The sequence below is a fragment of the Ischnura elegans genome, chromosome 4, assembly GCF_921293095.1.
Source record: "Ischnura elegans chromosome 4, ioIscEleg1.1, whole genome shotgun sequence".
Taxonomy (NCBI): Eukaryota; Metazoa; Arthropoda; class Insecta; order Odonata; family Coenagrionidae; genus Ischnura; species Ischnura elegans.
This window is the reverse complement of record NC_060249.1, coordinates 3,167,699-3,180,428: the sequence shown is the minus strand read 5'-3', so window position 1 is coordinate 3,180,428 and position 12,730 is coordinate 3,167,699. Positions and strand designations below refer to the sequence as shown.

The window sequence follows — 12,730 nt, the reverse complement described above, 5'->3', positions numbered from 1 at the left end:
AGCCCACTTTATTTACACTGAGACAATATTGACTATTTTCCTTATCAAGATCCGGGTTCGAATCCCGGTCAAGGCGAATGATTTTTTCTCTGTGGATTTTTCGCACAATTGTGCATTGCGGGTGACTCCCGTAAAAGTTGTCACCGTGGCTAGTCCCGGTATACTTAAATTCGTCAAAGAGAGAACACCTATATGTGTTCAAAGTTCGGACTTTACTCTCCGGCTGTGGCGCCGTGCGCACGATTTGGACTGCTCGTCGCATAACATGCTCAGCAGTCCATACCACCTTGTCCGGTATAGTCCACAAATTTCCACAGAGAAGAATGACGTCTCGGTAGCTTAACTGGCTAAAGCACTCGGCCGGAAATCGAGGGATCCGGGTTCGAATCCCGGTCAAGGCGAATGATTTTTTTCTCTGTGGATTTTTCGCACTATTTTCCTTATATTTCAACGGATTTTGGTAATTTTTAAAGATAAAATTTTCAAGAGATTGCTTCTTCTTTTTATGCAAAAATTTATTTTTTTCATAATTTCAAGCATTATTACAAAGAGAGCAACAAAATAGGAGGCATTTGAAACTACGCTGATATTATCATGGAGCTAAGTTTATTTCTTTCGCACTTTTCAAGACTTTAATCCGTTAATTTTTTTGCCAACTCTGAAATATAAATGCGTGGCAAAATCTATCCATCAAAATAAACGGCGCCATTCAAGACGCTGACTGCGGTGGACATGGTGTGGGTACCAGCATTGTCGTGGCGGGGCTGGTCACAATGTAATTGGGGCAAAGTCAACACTCTGAGCATACAATACAAGATCAAGGCCAGGAAAAAATTAATATGACGACCCTCGTCTTTATTCGAACCAAATAAAAGACAATCAACCACCCTGCCTTGGCCCAAAATCCCACTTTTAAATTTTGCATGTGAAAAGACTACATATTTAAAACAAACAAGGTGGTTCGCAGTCGCTTTACATTTGACGCTGGAGTGATACAAATTCATCACCGTAAATACTCACAGATTAATTACTGAATGCTATATTTGCGATTTTTTATCTAGCAATGTTATCAATACACAAAGAAAGAACATATTTTAAAATGCAGACATGCTTACGCACCTCTTTTTTGGCATGGAACATTTAGTTCCTTATAATCGTAAAATTATAACGTGAGGCATTGGGCAGATGCAGGCTGGTTTTCTGACTCCTTCAAATAAAAATGTGCGGTTTTTCATTATTTTTAAATTTATTGAAATATTTTCCTCTAATTAGTTCAATATATAACGTGGGTCTTCGATCAATGATTAATCTATTGCAATTTTTTCTGTATTATACTTTACAAAACTAAGACCTATAAGGGTACCAAAGTCTTCCACATTAAAAAAAAACTAGAACGAAGGAAGGCACACAAAGCCAACTTGTAAAAAGCATTTACAAAAATATAGCGTAAGGGTAACGACCCTGAAAAAATTTGAACCTGGAACCTACTTATCCGTTTTCGAACTGATACCTTTTGCGCCACAAGAACCATGATATAATATATAATAAAGAATCAAATCTTTGAAATTTATTCTGCATCATAGCGATAAACAAATATTAATTGTCAAAAAATGTGGCTCATTCTACCTCAGAAGGCGTAGAAATAGGGTAAGAATCAATTATCATCTGCTTGGGTATAATGTATGTATCACTGAGTGTGTGATCTGTACTGAAAATTTTAAGTCGTAATCGTGAAATGCGTTACGTTTGACTTGCAATAATTCAACTGGAAGGACAAATGAACATACAGTGAAGTAAGTTAGTTCGCTAAAAAGAGAGTAAAATTCGGGGGTACGGTTTCCTTGGAGACAGTGGCGCCGACTCAATGGGGCCTGAGGGGGTCCGAGCCCCTTCAAAAAATCGAATTGGGTGTGAGGAAAAAATGTGTCAGGCTTGTCGATTTTCCCCAGAGTGCCCAGATATTGAGATTCGAGTTATCAGGGTTCGAATTTTGATCATAGTACTATTGTAAAATGCTTAAGAACCTTAAAACTACCTACTTATAAAATTTCCTGGGGCAAGATCCCTAGTTTCGGCCCCCCCAATATGTTTTGTAAGTCGGCACCCCTGCTTGGAGATGGGGTCCATAACGCGAGTGGTTTCATGCGTTTGGGGACTCCCCCTCCTTCGGATATCTCCTCCACCAAATATATCCTCAAAGGGCGATGAAGCCAAGGGAAAGTAACCCCCACCCTTCTATTATTTTTCACAAGTTTACTTTGCAAGTGCTCCGTCGCTGTAGGCTTCGCTTTTTCTTACTTTTGTAAGTAGATGTAGTTGGTAGCCTCATAGGTCATTTTAGTAACATAGAACCATATACAAGTTGAATGAAAGATAAAGAGGGCTAAGCTGTATCAAGATACCCGTACCCCTTGTCATTCATCAGGCTTGTTGAAGACAAGGGTGAATCTCCCCTTCCCAACCTCGAATGTGCAAATATCACACGGCTGTATGTGGTCGTGTCATGGCTATTTGGGGCAGGGCCTGGATGAGTGGTGAATCAGTCAGGACAAGTTGCTTTACATGAGAGCCATCTAGAATGTATCACTATAATAATAATAACTACGAAATGGAATCGACGCCACCCAGCATCGCTTGGGGCAGCCCAATAAGTAGGTATGTCTAATGCCTCTCTCTAATGGCGGACTCAGTTATGCATCGAGACTCGTGGAGTTTGTTTATATTCAGTTTTGCAATTGAAAATGGACCTCCAGTCAGAAATAAACTCAAATAACAATGAAATAACTCCATGAATGCTTTTCAAGAGGTTCACTTTATTTCCGACATTCCCATTGTTGCCACGCTTCAAATGTTTGTAGTTTGGTTCTTAGAGACTCCGGAGAACATTTAAAATATTCTTGAATGACTGTTGATCTTCCTACACTCAATAAGGCTTAAAACGTACATCATATCTGTCCATTTCAGACTAGAGGGATTTTTAGGCATAATAATCGTGGGCACCTCCATTCCCTTATTGGAAACGTATGCGAAGACTCCACTTGATGACGGAAGAGTGTGAAGATTGATATCTAGAGGACTCTGATTATATAATATGAGAAATATAGAAGATAAATCCTGAAGATGTGAATATATCGCTTCTTCTAAAAGCGGCCAAATCCTTCGTAGCCCTCATTCGTGGTCCAGTGATGAAAGTCACAGCAAAATTCGCGGAGCGATCAACACCATCATCATCTCGTGATCGAGGTCGCGTGCACCGTTATCTCAGTGGAGCCGCGGCGGGGAAATAGAGAAGCATCGCTCTCCTCTTCTCTTCATTCAGTTGAGAATTTCGTTCCCTTTCAACGATCCGTTACTACATGCGATTTGGCTCATGTTTGTTAATTTGTTCCATGGCCTCCGAGATGTAAAGCACAGGCTGGAACCCTCCACTCCAACTTTTCTTTCTGGAAGCGCGGGATGGGCGCATCCAGATATTCTAATGGCAGAGTTTGATCCAGTTTTAACATTCATATCTACTCGTATTTCTCATTCTACGTATCAATTCAAATAAATTCAGAAAATAGGGAAAGAATAAAAATTATTAAAGATGGAATTTCAGAAAATTATTACTTACCAGAAAACAATAAACGTTTCGTCATTTCTTAAAGCATTCTTACGGGTAAGTTTGATGAAGACCAGCAATCACATGCATTTTCACGGCGTACTTTTCATGAGAAGAGAAGCCTTATGAAAACCTTAACAAGAAGACGGGACAACCTAATAGGCGACATCTTGAGACATGATGGCCTGATGAAGACAATCGTCGAAGGACAAGTGGAAGGCAAGAACGGAAAAGGAAGACCCCGAACAAAATATATGGAACAAGTAAAGAGAAATGTGAAAGAGAAGAAATACGTAGGAGTGAAAAGATTAGCTGATAGGAGAACTGAGTGGAGAGCTGCGTCAAACCAATCCTAGGATTGTTGACCAGTGATGACTTTAGAGGACACTTCTCTTTCAGTAAAAAAGGCAAAAAGAATAATTCTCAGCAGAGCATTGGGTGCCATGTTCTTTCGGGTGTCAAAAAGAAAACGCTCTTGGCGTAAAAGAGTCCTAAAAATTATTTATCGCAAAAATCCTTCCTTCGAGTGCCAACGCATTACACAAGAAATATGAAGCAGCAAGAATCAGTGAGTCGGTAAGGACATATTGTTTTGTATGGCAGCCAAATGAAGCCTCTAAAATGCCTCGTAATCAGTGGCGTAACTATGGGGGGGGGAATGAGGGGGATAGATCCCCCCCCCCCAAAGCCTCAGAGAAATAAAAAAATATTCAAAACCATTGTCTAGTTTTCACTTATAATAACTGCATCTGATTAAAGTTGATTTTTAGTGCCAAAATGAGGTAAAATGTATTGCCTGGCATGTCATTTTTAAAACATTTTCCCGAACCCTCCAAGGGGGAGGGGGAGTCGCCACCCCAGGTCATCTCAATCCCCCTCCCCTAAGCATATTCCTAGTAATTATTAGTTACGCCACTGCTAGTAATAACTATGCAATGAAGTCGTCGCATTAATGTTGTCTAAGGGGAAGAGATAACTAGACAAATCGTAAGTAAAAGACTGAACAATCGACGTGTTTCTTTGACAGACGCGCTAACGTATCGGTTGAAATCACATTAAACGCATCATGAGCCATCATTACCGATTACTAGATAACTGTGGTACTTATTTTATATAAATGTAAGGTAATAACCAAATATTAGCATCTTAAATAACGTTAAATTAGATAATGTTCATAGTATCCCCTTGCGGAAATTCACAAAAACTACCTATTTAAAACTACCTAACAGATGACAATCGAAATGCAGTCGTTCCAGCCTGTGCATCTCAGAGGGCACCTATGTCCATAGAGTTCCATTCTACCACTCTATTATCAATCTGAAATTCGCGGAATTTTCCAACTTTACCGTCGCATCAAGTCTTTCTTTATTTCCGACACATTGCATCTCAGTCGTCTAATATTTCGGTTTTTCCCTAACTTTTCACTAACTGTGACGACATTTCCGTTATCAAGAGCCTTCAACTGATAGCATACTACTGGAGGAGAGAGTTCTCCGTTGGATTATTCATCACAAACCAATAGAAAAGCAGGTTCAGGAGATTTCCAACTGGGCGTCGCTCCACACTCACGCGTTTGCGAAATCATTCTGCCGAACATTCGAAGAAACATTCCTCGCAGATTTCACCTTGAGTCGCCAAAAAACACATCGGATTGAGCACTAGGGAGGAATTTTGTCATTGTGAGAGGTTTGGGCTCTGCTTTGGGAAATTGGACGTGATGCGGGAGAGAATTTTTTATACCAATGAATCCGCGAGGGAATGGATCTAGTGAGGTCCTGTACATACATGGAAATGGGTCATCGGCCGCACCAACTCGTACAGAGCTATTCGTCTACATCTACATAAAACCCCGCAAGCCGCCTAAAAGGCGTGTGGCAGGGGGTGTTAGGACACCAGCCGTTTACAGCTAAAAAAAAAAAAAAAATTAAGTGCTCAAACGAAGTTGGGACTAGCGTTTATTAAAGTCCTTTATGGTTCGGGGGAAAAACGAATTCGCATATCTATCCGTTCGGCAAAACATCTCTCTTAATTTATCGCTTCTATCGGACCTGGAAACATAGTGTGGCTCTAATATTATGTTCACTGTATCGCTCTTAAAGATATCCATTCTCAATTGTTCAAGCAATCTAAGCCTAGCGCGCAGCCTCCGAGTCTCCAACGGCTCCCAGCCTAATTCGCTTAACATCTGGGTAACACTGTCTGTACGCCCGTAGCGGTTTTTGACGAAACGCGCAGCCTTCCTTTGAATTTTATTCAGTTCGCGGATTAAGTCTTTCTGCACTGGATCCCATATGCTCGCTGCATATTCAAGGTGCGGTCGGACGAGAGCGAAATAGCACCTTTCCTTTACTTTCTCATCCGAAAATCTACCCACAATACGCTTGACGAATACTAATTTCTTCAGGGCTGTGCCGCAAATATTCTTTATATGTGATCCCCACGTGAGGTTCGAGGTTATCGTAACTCCCAGGTATTTCACTTCGTCTGTTGCCTTTACATTAATGCCATCCACTGCATAAACATGGTTAGAGTTGGACGAATTCCGCAAGAAATGTACCGCCATGCATTTGCTCAGATTAAGTTTGAGTCCCCACTCTTGGCTCCACAAATGAACGTTGTTTAAGTCAGATGATAGAATTTCATAGTCAGAGTGATCACTAATTTCGCGATAGATGACAGCGTCGCACAGTGGTCCCAAATCGAAAAAAGCTGGCCAAAATTAATAACGTCGTAATTTTAGCTAAAACAGCAACAAAAGTGGATATCTCTCACTGATTTTGATCGTCTGAATCTGATTTTGGCATTATTTTTACGATGTCTCTTCATTTTATCATTATTTGAGCTGTTACTGTTTAAACAATTTTTAGAAAATCTCAATATAGATGTCATTGCGATTGGTGATAACTTGGTGTTCATGGAGAGATTAAATTAGTATAATTTTAAGGTAAAAGATGTATAAATTGTTGTTAAAACCCATTATAGAATTTACGACATGAAATTGGTGAGATTCGAACCCGCGACCATCAGCATAGTTGGTGAGATACCAAAATCGGAAAAAAGTGCTCACACTCACTCATTTTTTGCTTCCATATATTTGATAAGTCACATAAGATGAAATAAAATGACTGATATTAAGAACATTGAGGAAAATAATGTTCGAATTGCAATAAAATGGCTTTCGTATATCACAAAGAACAAATTTAAAAATAATCGTCTCCCGATGTCACACCATCGGACTCATTGTCGTTCTGCGAATCACTTAAAATTAGCAAATTTTCACCTCACCTGATAGGCTGACCTCGTTTTTTTGTAACTCCTGATGTAATTAAAATGTATGATTCAAATATTTGCAGGAGTCTTCGAAAGATATCTTCATAATTTAACATTCTTGGGTATTTTCTTGTACAATGCTCTCGGAATTTCCTCATGTCTATGTTCCTGGCCTCCAATGCTTCCTCCGTTAAAACTTCAATTGTAAGAAAGGATTCTTTGGAAATTGCTGTTCCATTTATCAGCACTTTATTTACCATGAGCAGAATATAATACCAAGCATAATCGATGCACAGCTCAGCTATTTCAATGCAATACTGGCTGAAGGCTTCGTTATTTATCTCATAGCCGCAGGACAGAGATTTTAATATCACTGAAAGTCTATGAATAAGTCTTTCATCGATACCCGTCGTGAAAATTACAAATCACATTAATAATTACATTTCATACACATAAAGCATTTATTCGTAGATTTTTCAAAATTATAGAAACGGGTCCAATATTTCTTACTTATTGATTATAATTTTATATTTACACGTAAGTTTATCTTGTCTGAAATGAAATCCTGAATCAAAACTTCACTTTTAAAAATATGATGATTGAGATTAATAAGTGATTATTTTTATACACTGCATATATTCACCGACTGTGCATACACGGTAATCATTTGCACTCACTAGATGCGAGAAGGAGATATTGATATGCTTCTGGAGGGAATGTCATTTCCTTCTGCAACCAGCTTTTGAACATCTCTTTGCAATGCTCATCTGTCCTCGAGCTTTGATTCCACTTTCTCAGGTATTTCGAGAAAACATTCTTCGCACAAAACGCGTCAGAATATTTTTTGCATGCTTGATTTCATTCAGTCGAAATCTTGTTTTCAAATATTCAACGACATATTCCTCCTTCTTCGCTTATTAATATTCTTTTCTCTCCGTATTTTTATTGTACACCGCAAGGTACGAAAAAATTTGCGGCACCCATAATTCAAATTTAACAGGAGTATTTACGGCTGAAACGATGAATGTGATTTCTATAATTTGTCTATTTTTAACCAAAAATAAACCGGAAATTATGATTTGACATTGAATAAAAGATATAAAGCTTATATAGACTTGCCTCTGAGTTTCCGGCGTATCCTGAAATTTGAATGCCAAATATTGGCAAACCAAGTGCTTTAATTATCTGGACAGGAGAAGTTTCTCGAGTTAGCCGTGTTAACACAGTTCGGAGCACAGCACTTGTTCACATAGAAAATCATTGAGTAAAACTGAGTGGGAAATGTTCACCACATCCATGCAATGGCTATGGTGAGGGAGGCCGTCATCCTCATTCCATTATTATTAAAAAATGCACGAGCAAGATTCACGCGCCATTGGTGGGTTTAGACGAATTTTTCCCTCCGAATTCAATCCTATCTACGTCTATGGGCTGTTGAAATGATTCTGTGAATAATTCTTGGCATTAGGGAGCATTTATTTCTCTTAGCGCCAATACCTTATTTCGGAATAACGCGCTGACAACGCTGTACAGCATGCAAGGGATCTCTTCTCTATAAAAATATGAGGAAAGTTTTGCAGAGAAAAGCATCTTGTGGTTACTGTAAGGTTCTCGTATGAGGACTTGAGTAGTCACTTTTGATCACTCATAATGTTTCTCATTAAGAGCATGAAAACCGGCCCTCATTGGTTTCATGAATATTTGAAGGTGAGAGCACAAACGAGAAGTGTGCATACGATAGGCGTGAAGCACTTGATTTATGTAATCGTACAGGATGTAGAATTATGCTAAGTATACACCATGCAAGTTTGACTACCGATACAGGAATATTTGAGCGATAATGCCACTGTCTCCCGCCGGCCGCCGGCCAGCCGCCCTCAGCGGAGCGGAGCACCGCTCGACTTAAAACCCTCTAGATGTCGGATATGCAAGTATAGGCAAGATTTTTTTTCTCCATCTTGTTGTACATACTCTTCCTAAGGATTAAGCATAGGATTCTTTGAGGGGGACGGAGGGGCACGGAACTATATTGACACATTTGACTAAAAATAGGCCCAAAAATAGCTAACATTATAAATAATTAAATATAGTTATAATAAATTCTGAAACGAACAAAAAATACTATAATATTGTGAAAAAATATGCAAACTTACCGTATTAAAATTGACAGATGAATCCCATTAAAATACAATAGTCATTTATTAAGTTCAATTACCCTAAAATCGACTATTTCTACGCCTCGGGCGTTTTAGGCTGAACATGCCCATGTTTGACGGGTTACACAGGTCAAGATAATAATCACACAGACCTATCAGGTACAAAATATTATAGGCCATATCCTGCAGAATCCGAATACATAATTCAAAACTTCCTCGTAAAAAGTCGAAAAAATGACTTTTGGCCAGCTTTTTTCGATTTGGGACCACTGTGCGTCGTCAGCAAATAAACGTATTTTACTGCTAATGCGGGAGCAGAGATCATTAATGTATATAATGAACAACAGGGGGCCGATTGCGCTTCCTTGAGGAACACCTGATGTAACGTTTACAACATCGGAGCTAATTCCGTCAAGAACAACTTTTTGTTTACGATCTCTGAGAAAGTCGCGTATCCAGTTTACAACTGTCTCGTTTAATCCGCATGACTGAAATTTGTATAAAAGTTTGTTGTGAGGTACAGTGTCGAAAGCTTTCTTAAAATCTAGAAATAGTGCGTCAACTTGTCTTTTCGATTCACCAGATTTTATAACGTCGTGAAGAAAGAGCGCGAGCTGCGTTTCGCATGATCTACCTTTTCGGAATCCGTGCTGACAGTCATGGAGGAAGTTACGTCTGTCCAAGAAAGTCATGATATTGCTAACGACGATATGCTCAAGTATCTTGCCTATAATCGATGTTAATGAAATCGGACGGTAGTTGCCTGGGTCATGTCTGTTTCCCTTTTTGAATATGGGTGTAACGCTTGCAATTTTCCAGTCTGGCGGTAACTTCCCTTCGGAGAGTGACTTCTTGAATATGATCTCTAAATAAGGTGCGATCTGTGGAGCTAACTCCCTGAGGACACGCGCGGGTATTCCCTCCGGAGCCGGAGATTTACTATTCTTAATCGATTGTAGTTGTTTAGTTATCCCATCACGTTGTATAGATATTTCTTCCATCGATTCCTCAGTATATGGGATGTCTAAATTGAACTGAGTATCGTCAGTAGTGTATACACTTTCGAAGTGGGAATTTAAAGTGTTAGCTTTGTCAATATTTTCGGTGACAAGTTTACCATCTTTATCAAATAAAGAATCTACGGTTGAATGTTTTCCCTGAAGCTCTCTCGCGTACGACCAAAAGGATTTCGGATTTTCTTCGAGTAATTCACCGAGTACTTTTTTCTTAAACTTTCGCATTGCCGTTCGCATTGATTTCTTGGTCATTGAGCGTTGTGCAGCGTAACTTTCTTTAGCTTCAAGTTCCTTCGATTTATTACGTGACGTGATGGATTTTCTGTACAAGTTGTAAAGTTTTCTCTGTTTCCTAAGTTCCCTTCTGACATCGTTATTGTACCAGCGAGGTTCTTTATTATCACATTTCAGTTTTTGCGGAATATGTTCGTTGATTTCTTGGCGCAGAATTTCTAGGAAGTGTTTCCATGTCGCATCTGTGCTTTCGTCCTTTGATTTAACTACGAATTTTTTGTAGTAGTCATTAAGCATCTCGCCAAATTTAGTGAAGTTGCATTTATCGAATAAGTAAATTTTGCGTTTAGGTTTTATGGCTGACACTACTAAAGTCTTCGTCAAAAGTCTTCAGCTCGTCCTCGGCCAGCAACATCCGATTTGATACCTACAAGGCCTCTACAGAACTTGGTTAAATACAGGGGCGCAGCTAGGAATTAAGTCTTTGGGGGGGGGGGGGTTTAGGTGCAACTAATGGTAGGGATCTGGGGGTATGGAATACCCACCAGGATGAGCGGGAGGTGCGAGATTAATAAATTGCGGAATTTTGAGATAAACGGTTCAAAATGGTGAGTTTCACGACTTCCTGAGGGATATTTTATTTATCCTTACACTATTCTATAAGTATTATCAATCCAATTAAGTAAAATGGATTAAATTTGAAAATTTCCCTGAGATCTGGGATGGAGGTGTTTATCCCCCAAAACCCCCCTCGCTGCGCCAATTGTTAAATATACATTAGTTTAAATCAGTGCTGTAGTTGGGCCGGTACGGCGCACCCCCTAAAATCCAAACTCGTTATATGCGCACCGGTTAAACTACCTTTTTAAATCTGTAAAAAAATAGCCTACTGTAAATTGTTCAATGGATTTCAGAAAGCAAAATCGGAAATGATTGTGTACTCGTTCAGAGTTATCTCGTGGAACTAATATAAGAGTTTGAGTTCGACATTTCAATCGCGGCCGGATGAATAATACATGTTCAGCTGTTGCCAAATTTTGGTGTGTACCGCCTAATTTTTTTTCCAACTACAGTACTGATTTAAATGATAAAATTGAATCAGGCACCTAATTCTTACAATCTTCATTTCGTTTCAAATCTCTTCAATTTGGCAACGTGCGTGGAAATGTCTTCACTCTCATTCCAATTGAGAGCAAAGAAATCAATCAAAGAAACCAGGCATAAAGCCACATTAGTTCTGTTTTACTAAATAACTTAAATAATGTCTCTTATAGTTTAAATGATATAACATGTATTGCCATAACTGTTTGCTGGATAAATCCTTTTAATGAGAATATTTCAGTCATTTGTGAACAAAATTGATGTCCATGACAACTCATACTATTGTACTTCTTTTCTTAATTTTAACGTGCATTTAAAGGCTCTCATTATACGTCCATGTGTAAACCACACAATGATAAAAAGTCAAGAAGGAAAATGGATCGACTGACCGTTTTTCAAATGGTATAAATCTCGAATCGAAGAAGGATCAAATTGCGTGTTAATTAGAGATTGAAGAGACCCAGGTTAGCCGCTCGGAGATACACCTCTCCGATCGCGGAACCAAGTCGAGAAGTCTTCCAGTTCCGTAGCGAAACCCTATACCCCCGCAGGTGTTTCTGGGTAGTCGCTGCTCCAATTCATTCATTAAGAAAAAATATCAGATTACAAAGTTTGGGTATAGTCACACATTTCACTTGTCTGAGTTTATGATTAAGGGGTGCCACAGACGGGAAGTAGGGAAGGAAGCGATATTGGAGGGGGAAGTTACGGTCGCACAGCACAAGTATTCTCTATTTTCCCTCACACCGACCGCGATATCCTAAGTAGTTCAGTGAATGATTTTTCTCGACGAACCTACGATATCTCCGACGCCGAGTCCATATCGTCGGAGAAAAATCTACTCATAAAAACACTGAGACGAAATGGCTACAGTGGACAACTGGTCCTGAAAAGGGCCGCTGAAGCGGAACATCGAAGAAAGAAGGAGAACACCAATGAGAAGGAAGATCAGACGAAAGCAAGGGCACACGCAGTAATTCCGTTTGTATCTGGCACCTCAGAGAAGATTGCTAGGATTCTACGACAGCACAACGTCGTAACAAGATTCACTTGTGTCACCAGGACTGGCGATGTGCTACCGGGTCCAAAAGACGTTTTGCCGCACGAAATTCAAGATGGGGTCTATAAGGTGCCATTTTCATGCGGCAAAGACTACATAGGAGAGACGTGTAGATCAATGAAAGTGCGCATCCAGGAACACAGAAGAGCCACAAGAAATAAGCAATTTCAGCTCTCCGCTATTGCGGAGCATGCATGGAGCGAACCCGGACACCAGATACTGTTTGACGAAGCAACAGTTGTTGCAAAAGAAAATAGATATTATCCCAGGCTAATAACGGAGGCTATCGAAA

The 12,730-nt window shown here is 39.6% G+C and overlaps 1 protein-coding gene across 1 annotated transcript in view; it reads right to left on the bottom strand.

The window, feature by feature from the left end:
* Window positions 1-12,730, bottom strand: part of LOC124156998 (sodium- and chloride-dependent neutral and basic amino acid transporter B(0+)-like) — a 125,553-nt gene that overhangs the window by 61,390 nt on the left and 51,433 nt on the right. The gene's annotated exons all lie outside the window — the stretch shown is intronic.